At 58.8% G+C, this 8,830-nt stretch overlaps 1 pseudogene; it reads left to right on the plus strand.

The window, feature by feature from the left end:
* The first annotated feature begins 6,705 nt into the window (after positions 1–6,705).
* LOC144943373 (28S ribosomal RNA) lies at positions 6,706–7,781 on the plus strand (annotated as a pseudogene).
* The last annotated feature ends 1,049 nt before the right edge of the window (positions 7,782–8,830 follow it).

Consider the following 8,830-nt stretch of genomic DNA (forward strand, 5'->3'; position numbering starts at 1 on the left):
GACACCAACAAAGCAAAACCGGATGTAATTTTAGTAAACGATACTGATGTTCTGGTCATTGATGTATCAATACCCTGGGAATCTCGTTCATTAGCTCAAACATACCATTTCAAAGTTAAAAAATACGCTACCGACAAAAGGATGCAAACATATCTCGAAACAATATATCCAAACAAAGTAATAAGAACAGAAGCATTAATTATATCTGCCCGTGGGGGTTGGTGCGCTCTTAGCAACATAGTAACAAAAAAGGTGGGATTATCTAACGCATGTGTAATAAAGGACTCTTTCACTGTGTCTGTCTCCGTTGTCCTTTATTGGGTTCTTTACACTTGTCCCACACGGCCCTCGCTCAGAGCCTCCCCGCTTGGCAGCTCGACAGCTGCCGTCGCTCCCGTAGCCTTTCTTCACCCCGATGCAGCTCCGCTGCAGGTTCCCTTTGTGCAGTCCTCCGGCTGCTCTCACTGCAGTTCCACCGCTGCTCCCCGTTCCTCCGTGCTCGGTCACCGCTGGCCGACGGTGCCGAGTCTCACCGTGTGGCGATCTCGCCACTCTCCACTCTCCGCCCTGCGTGGCCTCTCTCTCTGTCTCTATTCCCAACTCTCCTCCCGTCTCTTCCAGTTCTCTCCCTTAAGACCTTACCCCTCTCTCTCACGTGACCTAACCCCTCCCCCCGTGACGTCATATCCGCGAGGCCGTTTACGCCCGCATTACACATGGGTAAAATTGGCAATGATCAAAGTGATGGAAGGTTCGGTAAGGATATGGCGTTCCTGGACAAAAGGATAATTAGAGGTAAAATCAATGGAAGGTTATGATGGAACCCTGCCTAGTCGCGGCCTACCCTTTAGGGTAGGCAGCAGATCCATCTTGTTGGGGCCGCTGGTCCCCGAAGTCCCTCCCTGCTCCGTGCCTATGGCAGGGGCTCCGCCGTGCGCCGACCCCTCGCTGCTCTGCGAGCAGCTGCTGCCGTCGCTGGGCTCATCGCCCGACGGCTCTCCTCCCTGGTTCGTCCCTCCGCGAGCTCGTGTGAGAGGCATAGCTCGCCGCCCGCTCTCGTTCACCTGCAAACGCTGCGTTGTCTCTCCACGAATCACGCGCTATTAAACGGGGGTCAGGGGTCGGAGGGCGAATGACGCTGCCCTCACACTGCGCGAGTCCCTGCGGCGATAGACGGAGCGGGGACCTGCGGACGCACCGACCCCTTCCCCCACACTACGAGCGCACACACCTGCACACACGCGACACCCACACGTGCGCCGCTCTACGCAATGCTCCCACGCGGCGAGCCGCTGTGTACACCGCACCACACGCATTCCCACCTCTCAGCGAGATCACACGGAGACCCGGTCAGCTATTAAGGATTTATTGCTTGCTACCTGGGACTGGTTGTGGAGTCAGTATGGGTCGACGAGGCTGGCCTATTCTACCACCCCTGTACTTATTCCCTTTTTATCGGCTATGATCCTACTTCCCCTCCTTACTCACTGGTAGGTGCCCACGGCGGTTCGTTGATCCCGTACTCACAGCGTACCTCGATGCGTCTCACGGACGATCGGGTCGCTGGACTCGAGAGCGTCTTGTCGCCTGGCACTGGAGTGAGAGAGCGATTTCCCCTTTGCGCCCCCTTTTTATCCTCTCTACATCAAAGGGATGCGGCTCCGAGCGGGATGGTGGCCCTCAGTTTTTCCTTAACAATGGGCTCGCGCCCGCTAGCACGTGCACGGCGGTTCCGGGCGCCTTTGATATGCTAATCGGATGTGCTGCGGCGCCGATTCCAATTAATCTCCTTCTCATGCATGGCGCCGTGCTCCTGCGCACCATGCAGCGGCGTCCATCACCACGGCCCGCTGCGGAAGTTAAGCGCAGAGCCTCCGCATGTCCCCACCACCTGCCCTATCCATTGCGCACCCTAAACTATGCCGCCCCGTCCCTCCTCTGCCTGTCTCGTCGACCCGTGGGGGTGTGTGTGGGGGGGATGCGTTTCAACCGCGGTGGCCGAATGCCCTTCGCCGCGACCATACCATCTTAAGGCCGGTCGCAGCGCCGCGGTGCAAAGTAGCGTCGGGGGGAGGTCGTCCAATTCCCTGCTCGCCGGAAACCGTGAAAGTCAATCCCCATAAGGGCTTCTCGGATAAAAACCGGTCGATCAGGTGATCTCCCCTTCCAGCTCTATGGGTGGGGGAAAATGCGTGCGGGTGTGTTCATGTGAGGTGAGGTGAGGGGGACTCGGGGTCGGCTCCGTCGCTTGGTGGTGGCGAGGTCGCAGATGGGGCGCCTGCCGAACGGCTTCGTGGCGGCGGCATCACATAGCCCCCCGAGGTGCCAGTCCCCGTCCCGGATTGATTGGAGCACCTTGCTTGGGCCGCGCCCACGAGGAAACGCTGCGGGGTCCGGGGGATCCGTCCGGACCTTGTGGCTGGTCTTGGGGCGGGTGGCTCCGTCCTCTGTAGCTCCTGCGGCGGCCTCCTCCTCCACTCCAGCGGCTCTCCCTGTCCCTCGGTACCTGCGGGCTGGGGCACAAACTCAGCAGCAGAAGGGTTTAGGAGCCGTCGTCCGCGCGGTCTCCTGACTGGATCGGGGCGTCTCAGGGGCCCGGCGGGGCCCATGTAGTGTGCGAGGCCCCCCAACACGAGGGGTGCGGGTACTCTGGGATTTCGGGGCCTTCGGGTGACGGGGTTCTCTCTCGCCGGGGCCGCTTTCCACGGTTTTAAGCGGCGGACGTTGACCACCGTCTCTCGACCCCTCTCCCCGCCATAAATTAGTACCGTCCAGGGGGAGATCTGCCGCACCACGGTCCAGGGTCCCAGCCAGTAAGTCGTCAGTTTCCCCACCTGCCTGGCCCCGACGCGAGGGGTGTGTAGCCATACCTTAGCGCCTGTCAAGAATAAGGGGGGTTCCATGCGGGGTCGGGTGCCCTGTTCCTGCCGCCGATGCACGGCTTCCCCTTGCGGGTATGCTCGGCCTCGGGCTTCTCGCAGGGTCTCCAACAGGTGTTCCACGGGGCGGCTTCCCTCCTCTGGCTGGGGGGAAGGAACGCCGAATAGCAGATCTGCGGGTAAACGAGACTCACGGCCGAACATCATTAAAAACGGGGTTTGTCCCGTCGACGTGTGTACGGTGGTGGCGTAGGCGAAAAGGGCGTAGGGGAGGTGTTCATCCCAATCCCGTTGATTTGCAGCCGCCATACGTTTGAGTTTCCCCGCTAGGGTCTGATTCATGCGCTCTACCATACCGTTCGCTTGGGGGTGGTACGCTGTGGTTCGGTCCTTCTGGATACCGAATTCTCGGCACAGTGCCTGGAACAGCTCGGCCTCGAACTCGCTACCCTGGTCGGTGAGGACTCGTTCTGGGATCCCGTGCTTAAGTACGTAATGTTCCACAAATGCCCGGGCCACCACCAAGGCCGTTTTATCAGGGATGGCCACTGCCACAGGGTAGCGGGTCAAATACTCTACTGCGACTAGGATATACCGGTTGCCTCGATGGGATCGCGGGAATGGCCCCTGTAGGTCGATCCCGACCAGCTGATTCGTGCGGCTGACGCGGAACGGCCTTAGGGGTACCTGGTATCGTGCCGGTTTCGGCCCGCACTGCTGACAGGCGCGGCAGCCCTGTACCCAGGCCGCCACGTCTTGTGCCAATTTGGGCCAGAGATACTGGCGACGCAGGGTCTCTCGAGTGCGTCGTTCCCCATCGTGGCCCCCGAGTGGGTGGTCATGCACCAGCCGTAGCAGCTGGGGTCGCACCTGGGCAGGAACACAGATGCACCCCGGCTGGCCGGCCTCGGTTAACTCCCGTACCACTCCGTTCTGCACACACAACCGGGCATACAAACCGCTCCAGGGTCCTGGTAGGGCGCTCTTTTCCTCCCGCAGTGCCGCCTCCACTGCCGCCAGATCGGGATCCCGCTGCTGGGTCTGTCTCAGCTGCTCGTCGTTCAGGCCCGGGAAGACCTGAACGACGAGCAGCTGAGACGTGGGTCCCACGCTTGCCGGGCGGTCGACGGGATCCTCGGTGCCACCTGTGAGAGTCTCTGTGGCGCACACTGCACTCTCTCTCGCTGGGGGGGGGGTCAGTGGCCGCGGCCCCTCGGGGGTCCGTTGCCTGCCGGCAGCGTCCCCCCGTGAAACACGGGCAGGCCTTGTCTCGGCGTACACCGTGGGCCGCCTCGACAAGTCATCCGCGTTTGCATGCGTCTGGCCAGCCGATACTCGATTTGCAAGTTGTACTCCTGCAACTGCGGCTCCTTGAATGTAAGAAGAAACTGCAGAGCATAATGGTCAGTGCGTACGCGACATTTCCTGCCGTACAAATACGGCCGGAACTGCTTACATGCGAAAATCACGGCGTGCAACTCTTGGCGGGTCACGCAATAGTTCAGTTCGGCCCCACTCAAGGTCCGGCTGGCGTACGAATTGACTCGTTCCGTCCCATCCTGTACCTGTGACAACACCGCGCCCGGCCCGCTGCTGCAGGCTTCGGTGTCCAAAATAAAATCGGTGGTAAAATCGGGGAAAGCGAGGGTGGGGGCGTGGGTGAGGTGGTCTTTGAGAGTGGTGAAGGCCGTCTGGCAGGCCTCCGTCCACTGATAGGGATGCTTATGGGAGGTGAGTTGGGTGAGGGGGCGTGCAATCTCGCTGAATCCCTTTACAAATCGACGATAATATGTGGCGAGCCCCAAAAATGATCTGATCTCCGTCAGATTCCTCGCACGTCCTCGGCGTAGTCTCGGAAGTCCTCACCGGGTTGGCGTCGGCGCGCCTCTAAGGCCGTCTTTGCCCGTATCACGTTGCGCGTGCCGAAACGCAGGTCTAATCTACGCATTATTTCTTCTAGTTGGGTTTGCGTGCTTTCGGGTAGTGACTCCACAAAGTCGGCTGCCCGCCCGTCTAGGTTCAACGTAAGTTGTCGTAACGCATGCGCGTCCGACCAGCCGTTAAGCTCTTTAGCCCCTATGATATTGCGGGAAAACACTTTCCATGTAGGGGTCCCCTGGCCGGTGAACACATGCCTTACCTTTGCGTGGAGTAGCGCGCCACCTTCCCGCAAAGATGTGAGGGTTCGTACGACTTCTGACACCAAGTTGTTGGGGCCGCTGGTCCCCGAAGTCCCTCCCTGCTCCGTGCCTATGGCAGCGGCTCCACCGTGCGCCGACCCCTCGCTGCTCTGCGAGCAGCTGCTGCCATCGCTGGGCTCATCGCCCGACGGCTCTCCTCCCTGGTTCGTCCCTCCGCGAGCTCGTGTGAGAGGCATAGCTCGCCGCCCGCTCTCGTTCACCTGCAAACGCTGCGTTGTCTCTCCACGAATCACGCGCTATTAAACGGGGGTCAGGGGTCGGAGGGCGAATGACGCTGCCCTCACACTGCACGAGTCCCTGCGGCAATAGATGGAGCGGGGACCTGCAGACGCACCGACCCCTTCCCCCACACTACGAGCGCACACACCTGCACACACGCGACACCCACTCGTGCGCCGCTCTACGCAACGCTCCCACGTGGCGAGCCGCTGTGTACACCGCACCACACGCGTTCCCACCTCTCAGTGAGATCACACGGAGACCCGGTCAGCTATTAAGGATTTATTGCTTGCTACCTGGGACTGGTTGTGGAGTCAGTATGGGTCGACGAGGCTGGCCTATTCTACCACCCCTGTACCTATTCCCTATTTATCGGTTATGATCCTACTTCCCCTCCTTACTCACTGGTAGGTGCCCACGGCGGTTCGTTGATCCCGTACTCAAAGCGTACCTCGATGCGTCTCACGGACGTTCGGGTCGAGAACGTCTTGTCGCCTGGCGCTGGAGTGAGAGAGCGATTTCCCCTTTGCGCCCCCTTTTTATCCTCTCTACATCAAAGGGATGCGGCTCCGAGCGGGATGGCGGCCCTCAGTTTTTCCTTAACAATGGGCTCGCGCCCGCTAGCACGTGCACGGCGGTTCCATGCGCCTTTGATATGCTAATCGGATGTGCTGCGGCGCCGATTCCAATTTATCTCCTTCTCATGCATGGCGCCGTGCTCCTGCGCACCATGCAGCGGCGTCCATCACCACGGCCCGCTGCGGAAGTTAAGCGCGGAGCCTCCGCATGTCCCCACCACCTGCCCTATCCATTGCGCACCCTAAATTATGCCGCCCCGTCCCTCCTCTGCCTGTCTCGTCGACCCGTGGGGGTGTGTGTGGGGGGGATGCGTTTCAACCGCGGTGGCCGAATGCCCTTCGCCGCGACCATACCATCTTAAGGCCGGTCGCAGCGCCGCGGTGCAAAGTAGCGTCGGGGGGAGGACGTCCAATTCCCTGGTCGCCGGAAACCGTGAAAGTCAATCCCGATAAGGGCTTCTCGGATAAAAACCGGTCGATCAGGTTACCTCCCCTTCCAGCTCTATGGGTGGGGGAAAATGCGTGCGGGTGTGTTCATGTGAGGTGAGGGGGACACGGGATCGGCTCCGTCGCTTGGTGGTGGCGAGGTCGCAGATGGGGCGCCTGCCGAACGGCTTCGTGGCGGTGGCATCACAATCTCTTTAACAAACATCCGAATATTTTACCTCACCAAACGGGTACCCGACCCAAACACCATACGGGGAACTAGAAGAAGAATAGCCAAATGTCTCGTCATCTAATTAGTGACGCGCATGAATGGATGAACGAGATTCCCACTGTCCCTATCTACTATCCAGTGAAACCACAGCCAAGGGAACGGGCTTGGCGGAATCAGCGGGGAAAGAAGACCCTGTTGAGCTTGACTCTATCCTGGCACGGTGAAAAGGCATGAGAGGTGTAGGATAAGTGGGAGGTGCTCGTCCCTCGTGGCTCTGGGTGCCGGCAGTGAAATACCACTACTCTGATCGTTTTTTCACTTACCCGGTGAGGCGGGGAGGCGAGCCCCACGGGGGGCTCTCGCTTCTGGCTCCAAGTGCCTCTGGCGCCCGAACACCGTTCGTGGTGCTGGGCAAGACCAGCTCCGGGGACAGTGTCTGGTGAGGAGTTTGACTGGGGCGGTACACCTGTCAAACGGTAACGCAGGTGTCCTAAGGCGAGCTCAGGGAGGACAGAAACCTCCCGTGGAGCAGAAGGGCAAAAGCTCGCTTGATCTTGATTTTCAGTACGAGTACAGACCATGAAAGCGGGGCCTCACGATCCTTTTGACTTTTTGGGTTTTAAGCAAGAGGTGTCAGAAAAGTTACCACAGGGTTAACTGGCTTGTGGCGGCCAAGCGTTCTTAGCGACGTTGCTTTTTGATCCTTCGATGTCGGCTCTTCCTATCATTGTGAAGCAGAATTCCCCAAGCGTTGGATTGTTCACCCACTAATAGGGAACGTGAGCTGGGTTTAGACCGTCGTGAGACAGGCTAGTTTTACCCTACTGATGCTGTGTCGTCGCAATAGTAATCCTGCTCAGTACGAGAGGAACCGCAGGGTCAGACATTTGGCGCGTGCGCTTGGCTTAGGAGCCAATGGTGCGACGCTACCATCTGAGGGATTATGACTGAACGCCTCTAAGTCCGAATCCCCCCTAGACGCGACGATACTGTTGCGCCCGGATCTTCGGTTGGCCTATCATAGCCGGGTGGACTCCTGCCCGGTGCGGAATGCCGTAAGACCCTGGATCGAGGTGCCGCCGCAAGCGTTCGGTGGCCCTCTCCTCAGTCGCTCGACAGCATGCTCGCGGGGAAGCTGGGTGCCAAATCATTCGTAAACGACCTGGTTCTCGCTCGGGGTTTCGTAAGTAGTAGAGCAGCTTCCTCGCTGCGATCTACTGAAAGTCAGCCCTTGAGACAAGGCTTTGTCCTGGTGCCACCCATGGGCACCACGGCTCCTAAAAGGACCGAACGCACTCGTGTGACTTCTTTTCGAGCATCTTATTCCGACGCTGCTAAAACAGCAGCTTCCTTGTCCTAAAAGAACACGCCGACACATCCCAGTGAGATACCGGGGGGGCTCGGCTGACTTTGCTCGGTCGGAAAAATACGGTTAGGTGAGCTGCCTAGGTCGGTGGGTGTCTGACAAAGTGACATTTTTTAAACCTGCAATTTCTATGCTATTTTCATATACGCGTCTGTCGGGGGGGGGGGGGGGGGGGAGCAACGCAAAACAGCATTTTGCCAGCCCGAGGGAATTCGGTGCGAGAGAAACGATGCCCCGTGACACACAAGAGAGCAATCCTGGCCAATTTCTCCCATTTGATGGGGTTTATCTGTAAAAATTTTGACTTTTTTTAATGCACGTGTAGTAAGTTGCAGGAGGCTTGGACGACGTGGTTGGAGGCACACTTATTTATTAATACCAACTTGTGTACAGTAACGGGAATACACAGCACTAGAAGGGGTATCGTCCCCTTCACTCGTCTAACAGGGAGACACAACGTCTAACCCCGCTAACCTACGCCCGAGTCCTCCACTACGGAGCTAGGGGAGGCTACCCTGGTCAAGCTGGGATCCCGGCACCCTGAGTCTCCAGACCGGCTCTTATAAGAACGTCAGTCTGGGCTCTCGGGGCCATGCCACCGGCTTGCCCTGGTCGGTCCTGAAAAGGACAGCGAGCGAGGGGAGCTCTGGGGCCTATTCTAGCTGGTCTTCACTCTTCGCTGGTTAAAGCTAACACTCGACCTCGAGCCCTCCGTGGGGGATGCAGGTGCGGACGTCGGTGTGAGCACCTCCTCTGTGTACGGCCCTATCCACGCCCCTTGTGTTTGTTACCCATCCGTGCCCATACATCTTTACAATTACACCTCTACATCACCCCCCCCTGTACAGCCCGCAGCCGTCCCCGGCTGCAACTAAATCACAATAAAGGTGCATCCCCCCCAAACCCGTGTGTGCCTCGCGTAATTTTAA

This window comes from Lampetra fluviatilis, chromosome 30 (genome assembly GCF_964198595.1).
Source record: "Lampetra fluviatilis chromosome 30, kcLamFluv1.1, whole genome shotgun sequence".
Taxonomy (NCBI): Eukaryota; Metazoa; Chordata; class Hyperoartia; order Petromyzontiformes; family Petromyzontidae; genus Lampetra; species Lampetra fluviatilis.